Source organism: Camelus bactrianus, chromosome 26 (genome assembly GCF_048773025.1).
Source record: "Camelus bactrianus isolate YW-2024 breed Bactrian camel chromosome 26, ASM4877302v1, whole genome shotgun sequence".
Lineage (NCBI taxonomy): Eukaryota > Metazoa > Chordata > Mammalia > Artiodactyla > Camelidae > Camelus > Camelus bactrianus.
The window spans coordinates 26,666,076-26,691,669 of NC_133564.1; the positions used below are offsets into that span (position 1 = coordinate 26,666,076).

At 45.2% G+C, this 25,594-nt stretch overlaps 1 protein-coding gene across 32 annotated transcripts in view; it reads right to left on the reverse strand.

Moving 5' to 3' along the window:
- POFUT3 (protein O-fucosyltransferase 3) overlaps positions 1–25,594 on the reverse strand; it is a 356,913-nt gene that overhangs the window by 255,855 nt on the left and 75,464 nt on the right. Inside the window, exon 5 of one of the 32 annotated variants that reach the window (XM_074353459.1) lies at positions 9,932–12,249. The exons of 30 other annotated variants lie outside the window; for them this stretch is intronic. The gene's annotated coding sequence lies outside the window, so the exon portion shown is untranslated. Of the gene's footprint in view, positions 1–9,931; positions 12,250–25,594 lie in introns of those variants that run through there. One more of the 32 variants, XM_045515420.2, reaches the window with a different exon arrangement.

The following is a 25,594-nucleotide window of genomic DNA, read 5'->3' on the forward strand; positions in this document are numbered from 1 at the left end:
GGAAAGGCTTACCAAGGCATTAGGTACCCTGTGGGCACAGTAAACATTAAGCCAGATTTGTTGTTGTTATAATAGGTACAACAGCACAGTCTCACAAGAGAAGTACTTAATATGATTATAATGTTTATAGCACATAATACGGCGAAGAGCTTTGAGTAAGGGAAGAGGGAGGGGGGAAGTAATGGTTGTGTCCTTGCTCAAAACCCCCAAGAGGCTCACATCACTGAGCAAGAAGAGCTCCGTCCCCCGTGAGTTGTGCCCGAGGCCCAGCCAAGGACACCGGGCACTCTGAATGACAGATTTCTCAGCCCCAGGGGGCCCTGGGCACAGACAGCTTCTCTGGCCCCCACTCTTAGAAGAGTGTATTCTTCGTGCCAACTTCATTCATTGCCAGCGCTTTGTGCCTCTTGGACCCACACAGCCCAGCGGGCAGGGTCAGCGCCCTGGGGACACTGCGTCATCACCAGGTGGGACCAGGTCAGCGCAGGTGAATGTGCCCCCGGACCACACAACATGCCACCTCCGCGGGGAAAACAGGCAGCCCCTCTCTGGGTCCACAGGCTCAGTTTAGAGCCGTTCACCACAAAGCTGTTCCAGCCCAAGTAGCAGCCTCTCAGGTCATATCTCCGTTTTGTCTCACAACTCACCTGTCTCACCGGCACTGGCTCCCCGGCTTCCTCACGCCAGGGGCAGTGGGAGGTGACAGCTGTCGGGAGTCATGACACCAAGTTAGCCTTCCAGTGTGAAAACCCAAGCCCTGGCCCAGTGGTTTATCCCGGTTCTGTCAGTGGGCGAGAACTTGCCAGAGGGTAGAGACCCTTCTAGGTGCTTCTGGCTGGTCTAAGGATTACGTGGACAGGAGACAGATTAACAGGAGAAAAATCACACAAAAGTTTAATGACATGTACACCCAGGAAAACTAAGCAACTCACCAAAATGGCCAAAACCCTCACCTTACAGATCATCTCCAGCTAAAGACAAAAGCGGATGTTGGGGGTAGTAGTCTGGGACTTGAAGGGGGAGGCAGGCAGGCAGTTCACGTGGAGACGGAAAAGCAGATGCTTGGTAAATAAATGCCTGCTGGGCTCCGCAGAGACAGTGGGACCCAGAGCGGACTCTGAGCCCTAGGAGTTCCCCCACCACACCGAGCCCACGCTCCCTGCAGCTGTCTCCGGCCATTGCTCTATTCCAGGAAGACGCCTTCTATCTAAATTGTTTCAGACAGTTGGGGAGAAGCTCAAAGTTTCTTCCTAGGCTTTTGGGCCTTGACTGTTTTCAGCCTGAAATAATCTGCATGCCAGAGAGACATTTTGGGGTGGTAAATTTTGCTTCCCTACAGTTCCAAATCAGTGTCTCTCCAAGTTTACAGTTAAAGGGACCAGACCCAGACATTGTACTACCAGGAAAACAATAGATCATGAAAGAAAGAGAGAGAGAGAGAGTGAAAGAGAGAGAAAGAAAGTTAAATATACATGATGTATAAGTACAAAAGTACATACACCCACAACACACGCACGTTTGTGTATGGAGGTGTGTGTGTACTGCTATAAAATTCTGGTGTTAAGAACTATATTATCCCAAGGAAAGAGGCAACCCTGTCCATTTTTAAGTCAAGAGTACAGGATTACATAGGCCTAGGGCCTCACACCAAAACAAGCAAAAAAAAACCCCAGAAAGGTCAAATTACATAATAGGAATAATAATAATAATAATAGTAATAGTAATAATAATAAATAATAATAACTTCCATTTGTGAATTTTTACTGAACACCAGGCACTCTACTCAGGGTCTTACTCAGTCCTTTCCTTTAACTCCTCACTGCAATCCTATGCATTAATTCTATTAGTATCTGCATTTTCTAAAGGAGGAAACAAAAGTTTAAAGATGAACCTAATCCTCGCAGGGTCACAGAGCTAGCAGGAGGGAGGCGTCCAATTTCTCTCTGTGCTCTGAGTAACCATGCCTGTCTTCCTCCTCGGTTTGCATCAAGTCTGACCCACCAATCAGGGCAACCTGAATAAGCCCAGTGCCCAGTGTCTCCTTTGTAAATGTCGTGTCCCTGACACCCTGAAAGGGTGGGCAGACGTGGCAGGTGGCCCATGGCGCCTCCAGCATTCCATCCACCTGTGACACGTCCACTGGAAGAAAAACACACAACATACGAGTTGTGAGTTAAGCTTTCTGCCGGGACCTTACTGAGTACTACAGCGTGGGACACAGACTCTCAGATAGCTCTGAGGAACTGCTCCAAAGAGGTAAAGGAGGAGCCAGGATATATATGAACGGTTTTGCTAGGAGAAATGTGTAGTCAGGCATCAAAAGATTACTGCTGATTGCAAAGAACAGACATCTCAAGTTAATGATTTTAGTGCTTTTCTATGTGTGGGAAGATGCAAGAGTCTGGGGTCATCTGAAATTGTTCCTTAGATACGTATCTTAACTTGCTAAGGGCCAGTATACTCAAAGCACAGAATGTTCCCTGTCTTTCCCCACCCTGAATTCCCCTCAGGGTACACCGACGAGGGGGAAGTCGGGGAGGCCACTGCACTGGCTCTTGGTTTGATCCTTGTAGAACTGGAAAGGCAGGCAACATTCTTTTTTCACAGACAGACATGTCCCCACTCTCTGTCTGTGACCTTCACCATCCATTACTACGTTTTAGGGAGAGAAAAGGCTATGAGTGAGGAGGGCATGAGATGCAGCAAGAACACCTCTCTGCAATAAATCCCATCCTCACAAAAACTGAAGTACCTCAGGGAGTCCCCAGCTGTTCAAACCCCAAGGTGCCCTCCTTGACCCACCTTCAGTGTCCGCACTGTGCAAAGGGCCGAACAGTTCTGTTAATGAGATCAGCTCTGTCTAAACATGAATTAATCTTGGTGAATATGAACACATGATAGCAGGGAATCCTCTTAAACCTTTGAGAACCAGATTCCTATCACTCCATTAAAAAGAGATTTATGCCAGTGGCCTGGTGAGAAAGGCAGAGACACAGTCACAAAACCCTCAGTATCTAAGGCAGCTCGCTTACCTTTGGGGGGCAATCATGGTCACCCTTTTTTAAATTTATTTTTTATTGAAATCACATTGGTTTATGACACTATCTAGGGTTCATGTGTGCAGCCTCATAATTCTACATCTGTATATATTACAGCCTGCTCACCATCAAAAATTTCATTTCCATCCATTGGTTACCATTTTGAATATTTCCCCTGCATTGTTCTTTCTGCTTGTCTGTCTTACTATGTTTGAGTCATTGCAGGGGAATAAATCCACGACTTAATATGTAAAGCTTTTAAAATTTCATTTCAAAACTCCTCGGTTTGGCTTTGGGACTGAAGTCAAGTATATGTGATTGCATTAGCACTGTTTCCTTATTGTTTAGTTGCATCTATGTTTATCCACATTCGCGCTCTTAGAACACTACCCAGCAAGTACCCTTGTGTTCAGTAAGACGATACAAAGTAAAATCATGAAAATCTTCAGCATTTTAAAACATTCTGCCCACAAAGGCTATCACAGAGGAATCTTGATTTCCTATGTGAGGGATGCCCCTTTTGTTCACTTCCTCTCAGACTTAAATAGTGCAATATGCTACTTCACCCGGAAACTCAAAAGTGATAAAGAGCAAAGTGTGTGATGAGTGTACTTTCTCAGCCTGTATTGTCCTGTGAGGTTCTTTGCTCAAAAAATTGCCCTGACTGAGATGCATTCTCCTGTGAAGGACTCATAAACAGAACGATTTCCCAGCCATATTGAATCGCCAAAGGGTGAAAACCTGATTATATTCCGATCACAGAAAATAAGCAGTGGTCCCTTTTCTGTAAGTGAATGGAGATAAAAATGGTTAAAATGTCATCAAACAGCTCTGATCTTTCTCCTTTTATGAAAGCAAAGAAAGATGAGAGGATAACTTACAATTTTCCAGCAAGTGAGGCTAGGATGAGGGGTCAAAGACGGAAGAATCCCCAGAAAGAAATTATTATAATAAGGGAAAGGCCATGAAAACATCACATGGACACACACAAACACAAATAATTTGTTTCTATCACAGAACAATCGACGTGACTGCCTGGAAAACAGATGGTAACCAGAACCTGAACAAATATTGGAGAATATTTAGAAAAAGAGAGAAGACATGTTAGGCACCAGAGGAGGAGACATTCCAGGAGGGGGGAATAACATGTATATATTATTTTACTGTTTCAAAATTATTTTCTTATCATCTTGGTTATTCTCCAAAAGAGCTATAAAACAGGTTATTTATTCACTTAACTTGTTAAAGAATGGATTCCAGAGGCTTAACATGGTATGTGAAGTATGACAAGGTTAAGAAGAAAAGAAATAAAACCAGGGTAGATGCTACATGAAGCCAGGAATAAAACTATTATTATCATTTCTCTATGACCTGGATGACGGCCAAGTGGGTCCCAAGTCAATGGTAAAACGTAGTAGATCCCAGATTCGGTCATTTAACTCGTGTTCTTTCTCTTAAAAGAATCAGTAGTTACTCAATAAGGGCCAATCCTAACAGTAAGAGACAAAGGATAGCCTGTGAGTTCTCTTAAAGGAATTTAGAACTTCTTGCAGCTTTGTTTCTATGTGCTTTGTCTACCACCCTGTGAATTTGGATCAGCGCACGAAAGTCTCTCGAAGTCAATGGAAAGCTGTCTTCCGAAAGAATCCTGTGAAAATGGAAGGGTCTACGGGGCTCTCAGCTCTACCCTCATTCTTCTGCGTGTTTCTCCCCAGGTCACAGAGTATTTCCGTGCCCCCTGGTGAACACAGAGAGCACTGTGGCGCTCTCCTTGGGGACCTGGTAGCTCTGTGAGACGCTGCCACTGGGCAAGGTTGGCGGGCAGGATGCATGCGGGGTGCGTGGTCTTGACAAAGAGGGGCGGTGAATCCTGAGACAGGCGCAGGCAGCCTGCTGCCGGGGGTGAGAGCGAAGGGCCTGGAAGCAGGAGCTGTGCACAGCCCTCCCTCGCCACTTAGCGGACGATCCTGGGCTACTGGCTCTTCCCCTCTGCGGGTCCCCTTCTTCACACGTGAAACAGAAAACGGCAAAAGCCGCCCCGCTTAGCAGGTATGAGCCTTAAAACAGAAAATGCGTGAAAGCACTTGCAAGAGGGTTTGGGACATAGGAAGTGCTGGAAAAAAGACTCAATTTAATTACTTTATAAGTGACTTTTTCTGAAAAGGGGAATTTAAATTGCTTCCCTTGTCACCTCGCCTGCTCACTTAGGGTGACAACATGGAGACCCAGCAGGTGGAGACCCCTGTGGTAGAGAAGCAGCTGCTCGTCCCCCAGCCCCCACCGGTGACTAGCACAGCACTTCTCAGAGCATACGGGAAGGGGAAAGCCTTCCAAAGAGATCAATTGATTAAAACTTAGCACTTAAAGGCTCTACTTGGAACACAGGTAAAAGGCAAACCCAAAAAGGACTGAGTTTAAAGGACTGACTGCAACCAATAAAGAGGAGCAAAGAGCTTTTTAAAATAGACTCCTTGGCCTGCCCAATGTACTTTCTTCAAAGGAGGAGAAAGCTCACTTAGGAGCTCAAGCCCCTCCGCGCAGCGCCACCCTCTCGCACACACAGCCTCCTGCCAAAGCCGCAAGCATGGGGTTCACCTCCCAGAGTGGAGCTCAGAGTGGACGCCCAGCAGCCGTCCCCACGAGAGCCCACTCCCCACCCTCTCCCAGCCGCGCATCTTCTCAGAAGTCAAGGATCTGTTTCCCTACCCCTTTTCACGGAGTGGGAGCTGAGGCTCTAAGAGGTTGATGATTTGCCTAAGGACGGGCATTAAACAGCACAGGCAGGACTTGAACCTGACACTGGTTCCTAAGGCCCTAAGTCACCGATCTTTACACAACACCAAGCTCTGTCAACCCAAAAAAGCTGTCGGAAGAACCAAGCTGATTCGGGGCAAGGACTAGCCCTGAGTCAAATGGTTGAGTCATCGGAAGATGATCTTCTAAAAGGTAAAATCAGGCCAGCCACACACCTCTTCCTCGTTGCTTCTGCACTGCTCTTTCTCTGACCTAAATAACCTTGGTGTCACCAGTGGCTTCCCCAAACCCTCTGTCGTGATGCCACCCCTTAATCAAACCATGGTGCCCTGCAAAAAGACTGCCAGCTGCAGGGTTCCATTCCTTTGTGATCTTTCTCTTTGCTTCCCAGAACAGTAACTAATATGTGAGAAACTCGTCTACCACCCAAGTCTAAATGGTGACAACAGAGTTCCCTATTCTTCCAAAGACATTTACTCTTTAGAAGGACTCACAGGCAGTCAGTACACTAGCTCAGGTACATGGATTTTTTTTTTTTCCCTTAATGGTGGAAATGTTACCCACTAGACAGGTAATTCTGGAAGATTGATTTTTTGTTCAGTCATCAACTGATGACCACCTGTTCCATTTATGGTAAGGTGACCCTTATCAATGGATGAATGTCAGTCTTTTTCCAGTCCTGGATGGCAAGCCTCTAAACCAAGTTAAACCTCACTCCATCGTGAGTCCATCGACTAGGTGGTCCCCTCACTAGTCCTCATCTGAGAGCCAGATCAAACTGAAGAAACCGTTCTTGGTGCCTCGCGGGTACTCCATAAATACCACTTGCACTGAAGAGTGGATTCTTGGGTGGAGGGGAGTCAGGAAACCATGTCTTCCTTACGTCTCTTCTCTCTAATTTGAGTTCTTGATAAACCCCAGCAGCATAACGAACGCTTAAAGGACAGTTTGTCTGGTTTATCCCTTGTGTCGCTGAGCCTTTGACAGACACAGCGTGATGGGTAGGTCAAATCTGAAGTCACTAACGCATTCCCAACTGGTAGATGCTCTGTGCTGTTGATCTGCTGACAGTCTCCATGCTTTTGAATTAGAACAGGAAGATAACAAAGATGAAGTCTCAACCCGGTAGAGTTTGGCTTGTATTTTTGCTCTGGAAGAAAGAAATGCAGATGCTCTCCTAAGTAGTTCAGAGCAGGGTGCACACCCAGCCCCTCCGCAGGCTCTCAGGCCTGGGGGAAGGGTCTTACACCCCAGAAGGCTGCTCCACCCAGATTTTGGTCTAAGCACAAGATTATAGGAGCAGGGGTGAAGAGAAACTGTTTTCCATAACATCCATTTTTATTCATTTTAACAAAAGGGCTTTAAAACATCTAGAAGACTAAGGTGTGAGATAAATCATGATGCATTCAGCCCTAGAAATACACTGAAGCCCATACGTCACACAGAAGCCTGCCAAAACGATTTCACTAAGTCCTGCAAGTAAATGGAACTTGATAATCACTCTTGTTTTCTGTAGAGAAAATTAGGCTGCGTTCTTCTGATAACATCCAGCCTTCTGCTACTACTTGACGTCTTATATTCATAGTCAAGCTCACTGGAAATCGTAACGGAGAGATTCTGGTTTATCAGGTTTACCACCCAGAGAGACAGACAGTGAGCAAACATCCCATTCTCACCCTGCTGTCATCATCATTTTTCACCCGGCCTCTTTTTTCTTCTTAATTTTTTTTTCTCTCTTATTTAGAGGCTATGAAGTTTCCAAACTTGGAAATAAAGTTTAATATGACAGATCTGCAGGCGGAACATTTGGAGAGCTTTTTCATTTCACACTGTGATCAGTTAGGGAGCCGTTCATCTATTTCCATCATCCACCCGGCCACAGCCAGGATGCTTCGTTCCGCAGAATGACATCTTCCCAGGTCTCCTAATTCCAATATGGCCACATGCCATCCTCTCTCTCTCTAAGAGGTAGTTAAGCATTCACTGGAAGTATAATAAAGGAGGTGAATTACCTGCCCATTTTAATCACTGATGTCCAGCTCTGGCTCAGCTTTCGAAAAAAACCATCTCCTTCCTTCTCCTCTGCCAACAGCCCCACCTGACCGGCATTTGACTCATTTCAAAAAAAAATTGATGGCAAATTTCATTCCATTAAAAAAAAGAAAGGAGACAGTCACTTATTGTCCTTAAAACTTCTGGCTTTGCTGTCTATGAAATCCCATCACTGTCTGGAGTCCATTCACTTTCTCATTTTCCTAGATTCTTTGAAATCTCTTATCTGCTGAAATCCACAATTCCTCCACCGTCCTCATTGTCAGCTGACATTACTTCGTGCTTCACTCAGAGGCGACCTTGCACAGACCTCTACAGCCTGTCTCCAGCCTCCCTGCCAGGTACTGGACCAAACATCTCACAATCCTGTCTAGAGCCATGCCCTCCACGTGGATACCAGATCCCATTCCCTCGATCTGCTCCAGGACTTCGCTCCCGAATTCTCCTTCCTCTTCTATTTCATTGTTTTAGTCTCTCCCAGATCATTTCCATCAGCATAGTAACATGCAACTCGTCCTCTCATCTTAGGAAAGGAAAAGTAAAACCTTCTCTTGACTCCACTCCCCTCACCAACTTACACCTGAATCCTCTACTCCCCTTTGTAGCAAATCTCCTTGAGAGAGATATCTATATACTATGTCTCTCATGCCTCTCTTCTCAGTACCTTTTAAACCCACTCCAGTCAGCATCCACCACCACCTGCTGCACCAAAATTGCTTTTATCAAAGTCACTAATGACCTCCAAATTGTTAAGCCAATGGTCAGGTCCAGTCCTCTTCTTACTTGACCTATTAGTGGAATTTCATACATTTTCTCACTGTTTTCATTTTTAAACCACTCTCTTCACTTGGCTTCCAGGACAGCACACTCTGTGCTTTTTTCTAGATCACCCTTGGCTTCTTTGTGTCCTTTGCTGGATTCTGCTCTTCCATGTGAGCCCTGAATGTTGGAACACCCCAGGGTTCTGTCCTTGGCCCTTTTCCCTTCTCCATCCACCTTTAGTATCTTGATGATCTCATTGAGTCATGTGGGTTTAAATACTATCTACATTCTGACAACTCTCAAATGTAACCCTTACTTCTCCATCCTTATAATAAAGTCCCATCAACTCAGGCAACTTGAGAGTGCCTTTGATTCTTACCACCTAAAACTGCTAATTAATACACAAAGGCATCAAGCCTTTGTGGGTCTCCTTACCCTTGACCAGCTTTGTATAAGATGCTGAAGCAACTCTCAACTCAACACAAAGAGGTAGGGCAATGGGGTGAATGAATGTGAGCTCTGGAGCCAGCCTGCCTGGGTCTGAATTCCCACTCTGCCACCATCCAAGTGTATGAATTTAGAGAATTTACTTAATCTCTATATGCCTTGGTTTCTTTATTTGTAAAAATAGAACTATATTAGTATGTGCCTTTAAAATTGTTTTAGGAGGATTAAAATTAGAAGTTACTTGTAATATACAATGGAGTACTACTAAGCCCTAAAAAATAATAAAATAATGCCATTTGCAGCAACGTGGATGGACCTAGAGATTGTCATGCTAAATGAAGTAAGTCAGAGAAAGAAAAATACCATATGATATCACTTATACGTGGAATCTAAAAAAAAAAAAAGGACACAAATGAACTTATTTATAAAATAGAAACAGACTCACAGACATAGAAAACAAATTTATGGTTACCGGGGAGAAAAGGAGTGAGAGGGATAAATTGGGAGTTCAAGATTTGCAGATACTAACTACTGTATATAAAGTAAACAACAAGGTCCTACTGTATAGGGAACTATATTCAATATCTTGTAATAAGCTATAATGGAAAAGAATAGGAAAAGGAATATATGTATGTGTAACTGAATCACTAGGCTGCACACCAGAAACTAACCCAGCATTGTAAAGCGACTGTACTTCAACACAGAGAAAAAGAAGTTATACATAACATGCTTAGAGCAGTGTCTGCAACACATTAGCGCTCAGGGTTAGTTACTGTTATTGTCTAGGGTAGTGCTAGCCAATGAAACATAATGAGAGCTACATATATAATTTTTAATTTTTAGTAGTCATATTTAAAAATGGCAAATGGGAATAGGTGAGGTTAATTTTTAAAGAAATATTTTATTTACCCCAATATCCAAAAAATCATTTCAACAAATAATATAGAAATCATTACAAGATATTCTCTATTCTTATTTTTGTACTAAGTCACCAAAATCAGTGAGTATTTTACACTTACAGTACATCTCAATCCAGACTAGGCATATGACTAAGTGCTCAAGAACCACATGTAACTAGTGGCTACAACAGAAGAAAACCACAGAGAAATGCCCCTTTTAGTCTTTCTAGAACCTAGATTCTAGGTTAAAATGGCTTCTTACAGTACATGGCATTTTCTTTAAAGCTAAGAGGAAGTCCCAAGATTCAGCCACCATCAGTGGCAGAACCAGAAAATTAATAGGGAACTTGAGTTTATAAAATCCTGCACCTAATCTCTCCAAGTGGACCAGGTTAATCCATCCTCTTCCTAAAGCATCATCCGTTCCTTCTTTCCGTGGGCACACTGATGCTGGCATTCTGCCACCTTCCATTTTCCCCAAACATTCCCTTCCTTTTCATTTGATTTATGTTCTAATTCATGTATTGATTTGTACTTTCCATCTCTTTCTCTTGCTTTTCTCATCATCATCATTTTCTGGAAATGAGACACGGACTCAGACAACAGCTGGGTAAGGGAGAGGTCAGAAGGAGAGCTGAAGGAATGACTTCTGTGACACTGAAGTCAGGAGCTGGAGGAGATACAGGAGTGGAAGCACTGCGAGTGGACCTGCGGGAGTGCGGGAGGGCAAGAGGAGGGATGTAAAAGCGTCGTTTCTCCCCATCCTCACTGTCTCTCCTTCATCCTGTCACCTCCCTTCTCTACACTGCACTAGGGCCACAGCCTCCTGCCCAGAATGTTGGAAACACCAGGGCCAAATTTCTTTTTTGTTTGCCTCAGTATCTCCAGTGCCTAGAATAATACCGGCACATAGTAAGGACTCGTTAAATAATTAGGGAGGGAGGGAGGGAAAGAAAGAAGGAAGGAAGGGAGGGAACGAGAGAGGGACAGAGGGAAGACAGAAAAAGGAAGGAAGGAGGGAGGGAGGGAAGAAAGTTTCCTCTTCGACTCCTTTCTTTGAATCCACCCGCCATTTCCTTGTCACTTACGCTCCAGCTCGAACTACAGCAGAAAGACCATGCTGGACCTTGCCCCTGCTTATATCTTCCACTTTATTTGACTCACTCCTCCCTCCATCACTACACACTAACCCAAATGCCTCTTTTTAATCCCCCGGAATCGCTGAGATCATCACTGCCTTGGAGCCATTGTTCCATCATTTTCTGTTCGGAATGCACTTTAATGACCACCTCCGTACCCTCGAAGTGGCCACTCGAATATTACTGATTAAAATAGGCCTTCTCGGGTCCCCGCCCCGTTGTTCTTTATGACTGCCGGCTGCTTCCTTTTGCTGGATGTTCTCATTTTATAATTACGGATCTATGCACTTCTTTACCTACTTATTAGCCTACCTGCCTCCATTCCCCACACCTACCCAATGGTGAGCTCCACGAAGTGTAGGCGCCACGTCTGTTTCATCCACCTCTGTACACCCAACACCCGGCGCAGTGCCTGGTGCATAGCAAACTTCCCAGCCCAGCAGAGCCGAACACACGGAGAAGTTCCCTGACTTCACTGGACTAGCTCACTTTATCACTCCCTTTAACTTTCAGTGTGAACCCTTCTGAACACGGGGGACATAGACTAAAGAGGTGGCACCTGGATATCCTATTTGCCTGGAAGGAAGCACCGCTGTTGGGATAGCTCCTGCAAGAGCGATGGTTGGGCAAGGCAGAGTCTGACTCCAGCGTGATGTTTCACTAGCTGCGGAGAAACTTCCCAGGAGCATGATTCAGTCCCCAAAACAGGGCACCCATTGTTCTGAGAGAACTGTGTCTTTAAGAGCAAGGAAAATGCTTCCATGAGAAACCACTGAATCCTAGAAGAAGGCACCACATGGACATTTTAATAAGGAAGTAATGAGGGGTATTACCACCCTCGTGTTCAATCACTAAATGTTTGTCTCTTGGAGACGTAACAACAACAATCACAACAATAATAATATTAACTCATTTTTCAAGAGTATTCACAACGTGCCAGTCACTCTGCTAAGTCCTTCTCATGCATAATCTCATAAAAACCGTATAGGGCTGGCATGATAATTATATCCACTTTACAGACAAAGAAAAATGATGCTGAAATTGGTTTGATGACTTGTCCATGAGTTCTCAGACTTTAAGTTGCAAGGCTAATATTTGGATCCATTCTTGATGGTTCCAGGTTGATGGCTCTGTGCCTTCAGTCTGACATCCTGGAGTCTGAAAGGAGAGATGGAAGGTGGCAGCTTGAATGCAGATGGTGAGAAAGTCTCCTTCAGCCACGGGACTCGTGCTGGTCCTGACAGCAGTGAGTAAGTGCTTGGGTGGCACACAATGGATGTTGAGAGCATGTGGTGGTCCCTCCCTAGAATGGCACAGGTTTTCTACCCAAGAGCAGCAGGATTGGAAGCCTCAGGAGTGAGAGAGGCTATAGAATTATAACTGAACAGCTCATAATGGGACCTCTGGTCAAAAGGTCTAAGCTAGTGTTTCAAGCAGATCTCAGTCTGGCAACTCTGACCCACGTTCTCCTACTCAGCCTCTGCAGCCCTTTTCAGAATGCCCTCTTTCTGTTCAACTGTCCCTCTTTTTCTGAACCTAGTGATACCTCAGTAGAGGGCCTACTGGTCAGCTGAGCCATTACCAAAGAAGATCAGAATCAGTTCTACTCCAGCAAAGCATCAGAGAGCCCTTAAAACAGTCTGAGCCTGCAAGCAAGAGACTCTGACTTCTGACCTGAAGTATCCTTTGAATCTTGTTTTTCTCTACTTTTTACCATGGTGATGATGATGATGATGATAAAAAAAAATATTTTCTCATTGTATATAACTGAATAAAACTGCAGGTGGCTGCCTCACAGATGAACACAATCCCACTTCTCAGAGGCAACCAAATTGGGTAAAAAAGTAAACACTGAGAAGCCTCATTTCAGCCCCTGACCTTATCTACCTTACTCCCACCAGCGACAACTACTTTTATTAGTTTTTAACATATTTTGCTAGTATTTCTTCATGTAATTATAGGAAAATATGAATATGTTTGTCCTACTTTTCTGCCTCATGTCTATTTGGAATTAATGCATTATTCACAGAAATCGTCGCTGACTCTCGAACAGGCGTGAAGATGTCATCTGGACCAAACAAAAATTCTTTGTTTCCTTTTGTTCCCTTTTCATCGTGACTGTGGCATCTCTGAACAATTTCATGAATGTAAAGTAATATATTTTCAGAAAGGTCATTAGAGAGATAAAGAGTCCAAATTGTCATCTCACTGAAATCACTATCAACTGGTCATTGTTTAAACTTGAGTGGGAAAAGTAAAAGTTTATATCTGTCTGGACCCTGTCACTCCTCCCCACAACACTCAGACTTCCAAATAACAGAAAAAAAATCATCAACAATTTAGGAAGAAAGTGTATTTCCTTCCATAAAAAAACTCATCTTAATACAAGGGACCAGGAACCTGAACTTAGGCGAGTAAAAGTGATAACGAGAGAACTGAGGATAAGACATGATTTAATGTAATTTGGCCCAGTATGACCAATTTTGCGGGCAGGTGCTTAGCACTAGCATTGCCTCAAAACTCAACGCCTGCCTGTCACGAAAACAAACAACTCGATGTTTACAGAGAACATGATTTTTTTACCGCATCTCCAGTACCCACAACACTAGGGTAGTCATGGACCATTGACTCAGAGGGGATAAATAACCAGAACTTATAAATAATTCTACTCTGTACAGCACAGCTCCTGTGACTTCTAAGTAGCCACAAAGAAAGTAAGAAAGGATGTGGGTCTATTCATGTTACTCTGTTTAGAGCCACAATCTGAAAATGCTCAGAGTTAGTGAAAACTAGACGTCTCCGGATCCATCTGTTTTGAATCAAATGTGTTTCTGCAGAAGTGCCGATATCCCCCTACAATTCCAGAATAAGCATTTATAAACCTTGTCCAATGGACAGGGTATTGTGAGTGCATTGCTAAGGGACTTCGCACACCCCGGAAGGTGGCACAGGTCCTTTCGTGAACACAAACATCCTCTCCATCAACAAAAGACTGGAAAATCTGAGGCCGAGAAAGGTTTGTGAAGGAGAAAATACAGAAAATACAGAAGTGACCAGGGTTGGAGCCAGGGGTTGACTGTTGCTAGAATAACATCAAACTTCACAGAACTGACAGTAAGTACACATCAGAGTCAGGCATAATACACGCATATGTGTGTGTGTGCAGTGTACGTACATATATAGCTAACATCTAACTCTTGGACCCTGTCATCCTCCCCACAACGTGCAAACTTCCAAACAACTGAAAAAAATCACCAAAAATTTAGAAAAAAAAAGTATTTCCCTAGAAGAAAATCTCATCTTTTTTATTAATTAGTTGTTTTTTGTTGTTGTTGTTGTTGTTGTTGTTTTTTGCAGGGGGAGGTAACCAGGTTTTATTGTTTATTTTTAGAGGAGGTACTAGGGACTGAACCCAGGACCTGGTGCATACTAAGCATGTGCTCTACCACTTGAGCTGTACCCTCCCCCTGAAAAACTCACCTTAATACAAGGATGAGTGTTCAGGAATAAGGGACCAGGAACCTGAACACTACAGTTAATGCGACTTACAGTTGGATCAAGACCTAGGGCTGTGTTCCCTTCCGGGAGATGCTGAGAGGGCGTGAATATCAAACAGCTGAAGTAGGTGGTACCAGGCCCTTACACAGGTCCGCTTTCTAAGGCAAAAGATTTCATGCACAAACCACGACAGGAGTTCTTAAGAAAAATATCGGCTTAAATGATGTGTATACTAGAGGAAAATGTGCCTAGAAAGACCTGTGACGACCACAGTGCTCAACAAATAGGCAGAGCCCTCAACGAGGGACCTGAGAAGAGGAGACAGAGACATTGAGGTGAAGCATGTGATTAACCCTGGAGGAGACCTTCTGAAGACGGAAGGGCCGGCTCCCTCTGCCAGGAGGCAACCACCAGCCCTGGAAGACCGGCAGCTTTAGATCTGCTGCTGAGAGGGAGGACTGAGCACCAGCACAGGGACCTGAAGCGGGTCTGTGTCTCAGGAGCAGAGCAAAAGCCCAGTTTGTGAATGTGGAGCACAAGGTTAGGGCACCCAAGCAGCTGCTTGGAAGTTCATCTCATAAGGTGAGCACAAAAGAAAAATCATCATTTCTACTTGTTCTGAGGCCAGAACAAGTCCTAGGGACTGGCACGTGGCTGTTTGGGGGTCCTGTGCCCAGAGCTCAAGGACAGAAGGATTGCAGAGACTTGAAGCCAGGCCATGCCAAATATACCACAATTCAGAATGGGGGAGGGTAGAGCTCAGTGGTAGAGCGTGTGCTTAGCATGCACAAGGTCCTGGGTTCAATCCCCAGTACCTCCATCAAATAGATAAATAAATAAACATAATTACCTGCCCACCACAAAAAAAAAAAATTGTAAAAAAAATTGCAAAAGATGTACCTATAAAAAATAGAATTCAGAAAGATGCAACCACACCTCTGAATCTTTTTAAAATCTTTATTGGTTAAAAAGTATGTATAAAAACCGAATATTGACGATATATCAATAATGTATCAGGGTTAATTTGGGTGGACGTGGCAGGGACGAGTAGAGCCCAAGAAGGGAAGACATCTTTATTCAGGATGCTAAAAATAACAGCTCTGTGTGCCATGCTGAACATTACTGTTGAATACAGCCAAGTAGTTACGTACCCTAAATCTAGCTTACACTTGCCATACAAATATAGTGATACTAAAAACAAAAATTTAAGTGAAGCCTCTGTTCAGTGCACCCTCCCTAAAACATACTTTGCAACTTTTTAAATAGCTATAGATGGAGTAAGTTCAAAAGGTAAATCTCCCAACAAAATAGTCTTTCTTATTACTTTGGCATAATTGCTTTGAAAAAAGAAGTGTTGTTTTATTTTTATCATGGCATGTCCTCTCTTGCCACCTCTTCTCTTCAGGCAAATAGCTTTCTCTGCACTGTCTAGGGGAAGGATGTGGCGGGCAGAACGCGGGAAAGGCTTGAAAGGCTGTGCTTTGTGTTCTCAAAGTCCCGGCCCTTGGGGGAATTAAAGGATTCACTTACAGACAAGTGCCCCAAATCCACTCCCATCCAAGGTAAGAAAATGATTTCCCCAAGGCTGAGGAGGGTAGAAGGAGAGAGAGAAAGTGAGGGAGAGGCGGTAAGAGCCAAGGGAGCAGCGCGCTCCTGGGAGAGAGACCTGCACGTCCTCTCGGGCAAAGGCCCAGGGAGATGGAGATCACAGGGAACGGCCACGCGGTGCTGGGTCTAGGGGGGTAACGAGGCCGAAGAGACTCACGGGCTTCTGGAGGCCCAGCAGAGACCAGAAGCAACAAAGAGCGGCCAGAGCTGAGGTGCCGAGCGGCACCTGCACAGAACAGTGGCTGAGGACCCGACAGGCGCCCCCAGTCCAGGTCTTAGCACTACTAGAGCTGTCCAACCCTTGATAAAATCCTGGTGCGGGGGAACACCTCCAAATTCACGAAGACTATATTTCTACCATCTCAGACTTCTGCGCTGAGCCCAGATGGAGTACCAGAGACCAAATTTATCCTCCTACTGGAAACAACAAAAAAGAAAAAACTCAGAAAAATTACACAGAACAGTGGTTTTTAAGGCACTGGCCATCAGGCAATGAAGGACAGTGATCCCTAAGAAATGGTAAACGTTAAGGGCTGAGATGAGCTTTATGGCTGTCCCAGCTTCCTGCCGACAGAGTTTTCAGGCTGCAGCTCTGGGAGGGAGACCCGGGAGGGGCCTGAAACTGACTTCCAAGAAGAAAGAAAACAAACCTGCCTTTCACAGGATATACCAGAGGGAATTCACCTTTGAGGGCTAGAGAAATGCTGTCATTTGCATAATACTTACCAAGAATTTAAATACAAAAATTCGTTCTATTTCACACGCCTTACATTATTAAAATAAGAATGTCCCTTTTAACGTGCATTTGTCATCCTTTGTCCTCTGGGCACTTCTCAGGGGCTCCCTTTCCAGCAATTGACTTCGGCTGCAGGCAAATACGACTCTTCGCTGCATGTGTGAGAGGCAGCTCTGTGTTTGTGTGAGTGTGACTGCTCAGCCCTATAAACCAATATTCCGGTCCTTGAGGAATTTACATCTTGAAAGATCACCTCCTGTCTCCTTCCCCACCCTGCATCTACCTACCCCCTTTTAAAACTGTCTCGGATCCCTTCCCCTAGAGTTGTCACCAGCGTGTGCTTCCAGAGCTGGGATGAGCTTTCTTGTAAGTTAGTTTCACGCCACCACTGCTTCTCCAGGATGCTCTGCTCCCCCGCGGGTCTCCGGGACTGAATGATTATTTACTTCTGCTGACCATCAGCCTCTGGTCACCAGCGTGAACTCCTAGAATCCTAACCTGATGCCAGTGATGCACATGAGTGACTCATACGTCTGACAGTCCCTCCTCCTCCTCCTCAGGAGTCCCTCACACAGCTCAGGGCTGTTGAGATTTTACCAAGTTGAAGGTAACTGAAAAGGATTACTATAAAAGAAGGCAGAGGTTTTAACCTTTGTGCTTTACAGGGAAAGCTTCCCCCAAAGACAAGCACTTGACATGCGGTCTCCTTTAAGACACAACTCAGTTCCTAGCCTTGCTCCCCTGTCCACGGATGAGCCCTCCTTTCCCCAAACGTCTCTTATTTCAAAGCACAATGAAAGCCTCCTACAACAACCTAGTGTAAAGACAGAACATGGTTAGGCAGAGAGGTGTCGCCCCCTTTATTCTCCTGGGGCTCTCAGGCCGCGCACAACTTAGGAAAGGCAAAGGAGATGACACCTGTGTCAGACGCGTTCACATGCAAGACATGGAAACTCAGTCCAAACCCAATTCAGTGTTTATTTTCATAACTCATTTTCTCATAATACAGACTGTCCTGCCATAAGGGTTGGTCAGTTCATTTAAAACAGGATGCAAGGGGGCAGGGCACAGCCATTCAAGGAACACTACAGCAATTAACATCCAAATGGTGAAAGATTCCACCCCCAGTAGGCCTTGAGGCTCAGGATGCTGGGAGATTTAACTTCTAGTAGATCTCGAGCTTCATTATACGCTCACTGTAATATATTAACATGGTGACTAACAAGCCCACAGGCACCATGGCTGTCCCAAGGCTAGCCACAAAAGGTCCAAGGGTGGGAAATGGCCAACTTCCTGGGAACCCCAGCCCCATCCCCAGGCTACTTAGACTGGTCCTTCCACTTATTAGCATATGAAGCCACCAAACCCATAAAAACTAGCAACGGTGCCTCGAGGCTGCCCCTCTCTCTCCCCCTTCAGAGACGGCCCACATTCTGTCTATGGAGTGTGTACCTACTTTTAATCTGAGCACCCAACCCCCACACCTCGTGGCCTTTCTCTTGCCATTCAATGTATCTCTCTGAATAAATCTACATTCACTCAACTGTGGCTCGCTCTTGAATTCGTTCCTGCACAAAGCCAAGGACCCACACTTGGTGGGGCACATCCCAGGGGCTCAACTGAAGCCTGGGACACAGCCCTCGTCACACCCCACATCTGTTTTCCTGCATCACATTTACTCAACATCATCAAAGACTTGAGTTCTGTCCCTTCCTCTGCTCTGCTGAACAAAGCATCAGCTGCATCTTAGGGCTGGTTCCCTCGCAGTCAGCATCCGTGACAGTGACAAATCCTTGTTCATATCCGATGGGAGCGAGAACCTGGCTTTTCTCTGCAGAAACCTCAGACAAGCCTGTTCTCTGCCTTGCGTTACTTGCTACTGTATCCTCAGTACCTTTAGAGTAGCCATGAAGACTGTGCGCCAGCTGAAAGTTATCTGCATATTCCTGTTCCCTGGACAAACTGGTTTTTCTGCATGATCTTTTAGACATCTTTTTAACACTGATCTTTAAAGGCCAAAAACTAACAGAGGTCACAATCTTACGCATAGAGAATGTGTAGCCACACTTAAGAGGTATCTGGCATGCAACAGAAACTGAATAGACATTTGTTGTGTGAACGAAGAACAAGTAAACCACATGGGTCCAAATGCTGGCAAGAGAGAAGGAACACCATCGTCAGTTTCTCATCCAAGGAGAGGCGACCATGATGCTGACTACAATCTCATCACAGAGAAATCTGCCCCTTGAGACCCTTACCTTGGCGAAACAAAGGCCCAAGCAAGAACTTTGAAATGAAATTGTCTTCATTTTCATTTATGTTTTGCTTTTCTGATAAAAGTCAAAGTTTGAGAGGGTGAACTCTCGTGCAGTTTTTGGATATGGAAGGGAGACAGTAGGCGGCCCCGTATTCCTGCTACACACACAATCCCCGAAAGTCAGGGTGGGCACCACATTGTGACCTTCCAGGAAAAATCGATTCATCCAGGGCTCAGACACCCAACCTTGAGTTTCTGGTACGTTCTTGTGGGGAGTATAACTGTTTCTCCCAAAAAAAGATATGTTCGTGTCCTAACTCCCAGAGCCTGTGAATGTGACCTTATTTGGAAATAAGGTCTTTGAAGATATAATCAAGCAAAGAGTAGGACATACTGGGTTAGGTGGGGCCCTGAGCTGATGACTGGAGTCCTTATTAGAAGTGGGAAGTTTGCAGAAGGCAAACCAGGAGCATCCCACATGACAACAGAGACCGGAGGGACCCCTCTACACACCAGGGAACACCAAGGATTTCTGGCAACCACTAGAAGCTAGGACGAACCGAGGAAGGATTTCCCCCCAGGGCATCAGAAAGGACACAAGCCTCATCCTCGTCCACACTATCTGCCTCTCTCTCCATCATGAGCCTTCTGTGTTTTAGTTCCACTAACAACTACATGGGTTTTTATATTACAATAAAGTTTTTTAAAAATCTCTCCTGGCACCAAAGACCACCCATACCCCATGATAGCTTCTTTCCCACCGTGACTGTTAGCTCCTCCACAACTGAAAACTTTTATGTCCCATTTTAGACTCCCATCTGTTCATTTGTGGCATTAGCTCAGAGCCGTACCTTGTATTAAATCCTCAGAAAGCTGTTTCCATGCTTTCCCTTCATATCCCTGAAGTTTCATAAGATTACTGGTCTAGAGACGATCATCCAGTTCAACCTCCACCAGACAAGGCATTCACAGTCTCTTGTGGTCAGAGTCAAATGCACACCTAGCATCTGGGCAGTGAGACATCCGTACAACCCCGTCTCCTCCGTATCTCACTACTCCTGCTGCTGATATCTCTTCACTCACTCATCCATCCATCCATCCATTAATAGCTGCTAGTAATTAATACCTACTGAGAACCTACTCTGTGTCAGGTACAATTCTAAGCTCTGGGAATATAGCGGGAGGGACATGCATGATGAACGCCCTTGTGAGTGTAATTTCTAATAGGTGAAGATCATAAACAAGTAAAGGGATAAAGCATGTCAGGTGTTGATAAAAACTACCGAGGAATAACCTATATTGAAAGAGAATGTGAAAAGGAACGTATATATTCATAACTGAATCACTACGCTGTACACCGGAAACTAACACAACCTTGCAAATCGACTATACGTCAATTAAAAAAAAAAAGACTATCGAGGGAATTTAAGTAGGGATATGGGATACAGGAAGGGGTCAGGTGGGAGAGAGATTTTAAAAGGGTAGCCAGGGAAAACCAACGTGGGGCTCTAACAGCAAAACGCAACCACCAAGAGCACTTGATCATACAAACTGTGTTGCTCTGAACAGTGGGTTTTCCATTTTGATTTTCTAGGGAAGGTCATCCCCTGGTGCCCAAGAGCCACACCTTCTCTGTCATTTCTTTGGGAATGCTTCTTTTCCAACCTTAGCCCCTCCCCAGTCATTATCTTCCCTTCTCTTTGGAGCCAATATTGCAAGCATTCTGGTGGTTCCCCTCAAGCCGTACTCTCTGAATACGGTGCCCAGACGGACACCCTATTCCGGGCCGGCTCTGGAAACACCGAATAAAACAGGACCATCACCTCTGACATTCTTTACTCTGTGTACTTCATATCTGATGGTGCAAACACAATTGTGCCCCACTTTTTTGGTAATTATCTCGCACGGTGGACTCATACAGAGCACAGAGGCAATAAGATTGCTAAGAAATGTAGATGTAGATGTCTTCCAACTCTTCAGCCCCAGGCTCTTCCCACCCTGGGGTCTTCCTCTTAATTTCATTAACTTCGGGAAAAATTAAACCAAAAAAAAAAAAATTCAACCAGTTAGGGCAGTAGCTGTGGCAGTCCGGACACACAGCACATAATGACCTCTAGGTATCCTCTTTTGCTCCATCTAAGCCTGCCTGCTTCATCCTAGAGATTTGATTAACACCATCCCAATCTGCAAAGCCTTAAAGTGCTGAGTTATCATCTGCCTGTTTTTTTCCCCTCTAATGTTTAAAAAGAAATCAATTGATGGCAGCTTAGGTTTCTGTCCTTTGCTTTCTCTTGCCAGAGGTGAATCCCACTGTTTCCAAGTGAGAACGGGCTGTGTGTCCGCCCGGCAGCCTCTCCAGCTGAGGATGGGATTACAAAGCACATTCCTGTTCCCTTCTCACTGCCCTGCTCCCCGTTGGGAAAATTAAACCATGTGGTGTGGAGGCTAAACCTTCTTCACATCCAAACTTTAATTGGTTTTCTGGCTGTTCTTTTTTACTCTTTACCTTCCAAAATCAAGTAGGAAAATCATCAAAAGAGGCACTGGGATACAGTTGATTATCAGTGTCATGAGGATTTAAATCCACCAATTACTGGCTGTAGAATCTTGGATAAGCCACTCAGCTGCTCTGTGACTCTTTTTCCCATCTGAAAAATGGAGTTAATAATAGTAGCCATGTCCAGGGCACACTGTCAGCATTAAATGAGCTAACATGTGGAAAGCACTTGGGACAGTAACTGGCACATGGTGAACACCATGTAAGGGTTAGCTTCTATTTGGGGTTAAAATTAAATATATAAATTCAGAGATCACTCCCAATTATTCGGAGGCAGATAAGCTGCTCTGGGTTTTCCCTGGGAGGGGAGAAACAGTATGATATAACAGATCCTGGATTCAGACAGGCAAAAACAGTATCTGAGCTCAAGTGTGTGACCTTGGGAACATGATTTATCCTCAACTGTCTCATCTGCCAAACAGCGATAATTACACCTCATGCCCAGAGCTGCTGGGGGATCCAGGTGAGCTAACTGTTCCCAGGGCTCCCAAAAATGCCTATTGAATATATAGCTTCGAATGCACAAAATGCAATGCGCATCCTTGGTTGGAGAAGATCATTCTCTGAAGAAGAGAATTTCATCATCCCAGTCCCACCAAGAGACCTTAGTTCCTGACTCAGTCTTTCTAACAGGGGGCCTTTCTTTTGTCCTGGCCATCCGGGTTCCACGGCAACCTAAGCCCAGAGGCCTCAGTGCCCCATCTCTCCCTCCAGCCCCGTGAACTTCCCAAAGGCTTCAGGCTGTGATATCCTCACCAAGTTGACTCTCTTTGCCAACAGCCCACCCATTACTCAGAACCCTCTTCCAAACCCGGCAGCCGTGAAGTAAAAGCTTCCCGATGATGTGGGCTTGCGGGTTACCCTTCCGGATGTGTTAACAGTAAGGGCTTTCTGTGGACAGGACTGGGAAGGGGAGCAAGAGGGTGGGCACATCACGCCACAGAGACAGGACTGGCAAGAGTAAGAAGCATAGTGCTTCACAGGCGGCTCGCTGGGTCGAGAATGTAAGCGGCCAAGTGGCCCACGTGACCGGTGTGTGCAGAATTCTTTGACTGCCTCAGAAAAATGGAGCATTGCACAAGTACACCGCCATATTTCTGACTCTGTCAAATGTTTCCTAGATGGCCTGATGATAAGGCCGCAGCTACACGTGCAAAATGAGAGAGCTGGAAGTACTTTTGGGATCACCTCTTCCACAAACCTCATCTTACACACGAATAAACTTAGAAGTGAAGCAACTTGTTGATGGTCACAAAGGGAAGCAATGATGACAGGGTCAGGTCCAGCGCCCTGGTCCCAACTTGTGGTCTGTCCTTCTCTCCACTGCATCGCCCGGTCTCACATTCCTGCTGAGCTTCAGGGTCAAATATCTGAACAACAGCGACGCAGGTACTTTTCTCATGCCTTGAGCTCAGCCCTTCGTGATACACTTAAAGAAAGAAATGTTGAGAGCACCTCTGTGTCTAAAACCAAGGGCAAAATGCTTCCAAGAGCTAACCCGGAAGCTGGTCTTGCCCAAGAAGTGCTTTCACTGTACTGTCATCCTTGAATCACCCAGAATGTCTATGTGCCCTTGTCCATCCAACTTTCTCAGTTAGTATCATCAGTCACCTTGAAGCAGGTCGTTTCCTGCTGAGCAACAGCCTTCGGCCAGGCTGTAAGCAGTCAGTTTTTACCACCTGGTCATTAATCCCTAGAAATGCTCTATACCCAAATTCTTAACTGCTTAAACAAATGGCTTTCCATAGGTGATTCTGGGCACGGTAAGGGAGAAAGGTCTGGCTTGTGGTGATGGAGTCGGTCTGCATCTCGATTATGGCAGCTGATATACAAATCTGCACATGATAACGGCACAGAACTTTAGACACTCACAAGCGCATATAAAACTGGCAAAATCTGACTGAAATATGTGGACTGTACCAATGTCAGTTTCCTGGCTCCACTATCGTTACTAAGACGTCACCATGGGGGGAAATGGGTGCAGACCTCTTTGTACTTCTTTTTAAACCTACTGCAAATTTATAATTATTTCAAAATAAAACAATAATAAAAAAGACAGGTCTGGTGGGGAACCACTTCAGGGTTGCCAGTGAGGGTTTAGGTGGAATCTCAGTCATGAGTAAACAGGCATCTGTCGGGAAGGTCTAAATAGAGGGCCACTTAAACAGGGTTTGGGAGCACAGTTCTTGGAGAAATGGTCTCGCAGAGTCACGTTATGCCCGTATCACCATTTAGGTCTAGCTTTCTCGGTTGGCTATCATTTGCCTGCCCAGCTCTCTGGTTTTTCTGGAGGCTGGAACCCCATTCCCTCACTCCCACGGTCATCAATCATCCAGTTCCCTCACAAGCAGCCACATAAATCCAGTCCCAGGCTGACTGGTCCAGCCTTGACCACTGACCCGAGGTAAGCCAATCAGAGTGCCTTCCTACAATCTCTGGACTTGAGCCAGAGCATATCCTTTAAAGCTCAGAGCATTCCGTGACTGTGTTTCCTGCCTTGTCTTCAGGAGAAATGGAGGTGGGCAATTTGCAGAAAGAAAATAAGAAACTGACATGAACAAAAAGAAAACTGAAGACAGAGATGGCTGTGATGGGACCTACTGCTTGTTCCAGCTGTTCCTGGAACCCATCTGCAATCCTGCTCTCAGATTCCATAAGACCTTCTGGCATCTGAAGAACAAGTTCCTTTTGTTCATTAAGCAAATTAAAAACCTGTCACTGCAAACAAACAACCCTAACAAGTAGGTTTCCTGCTTTCCTTTGATACTGCCTATATGACAGATCATGTAAATCCAGGGACAGCTCCCGTTTTTTTCTTTAAAGTAATATATGTGTTACAGTTAGAGATAAGGTTCCTGGTTTCCATGAAATCTTGCTTTCTCCTGACACTCTGTAGTTGGGCAGAGGTACACTGTCTTCACGGACGCATGTCAAGAACACTTGGATCTTCCTGGAGCCACGGTCAGTGCTAAAGGGGAAGCAATGCTGGGAGTGCAGGCTTGTTCAGCCTCCATCTCTTGTCACCAACCCACTATTTATTGTGGGATATGGGTCACCTTGGGACTCAGAGAGGGTCTGTATGATCAGGTCATCCTTGACCTGGGCTTGAAAAGTTGCGTGCCTTCTCCTATGAAGCTGGTGGGAATCGTGAGGTCAGGGGGTCTCCTAAGATTCTCTACACAAGACGAGTTTCTGCTTCTCTACTTTAATGAGCGCAGAAGGAGCGTGGCTCCTCCCTGAGGTTACCGCTATAGTCCGTAGTGAAAATAATATAGAAAGTTCTAGCAGGTCTTGAAAACCATTTTATCAAAGCAAAAATTACACATTTGTGAATAGGAGAAATGGTAATACAGACTAGAGCAGTGCGTCTCTGGTCTCTCCCTACATTTTCCACCCTCCCTCCCCACTGTCCTGTGGTCCTGTCTTGAGGGCTTCACTATAATTATTCTGTCTGACTCTCCAGTTGAAGGCAGCTTTGAGCAAACATGTTTAGTAGGTGCCCGCTGTCTTCTCCCTTCTCCCGTCATGCTGCCCTGGGGACCCACAGCCCGAGACTGGAGCCCCCAGCCAGAGCCTTCATTTCCCCAACGGCGCCCCAGATGCCTCCAGCCTCATCTCCTCATTCTTGATCCCCACCTCAGTAGCCTCCCATCTATTCTATTCTTGTTCTCTGTTGACTTCCTAGTGGTTAAATTACTCCTTTGTGCAACATATTTGCAAACAGACATCTTACGAATAGAAATGTCAATCCCAAAGAAATGCCTCTCATGGTAGAATTCAGGCAGAGTATCAAATAGGTTGAGGAGTTGGATCTTCTGATGATCTGGGCAAAAAGAACCTGTCTTAG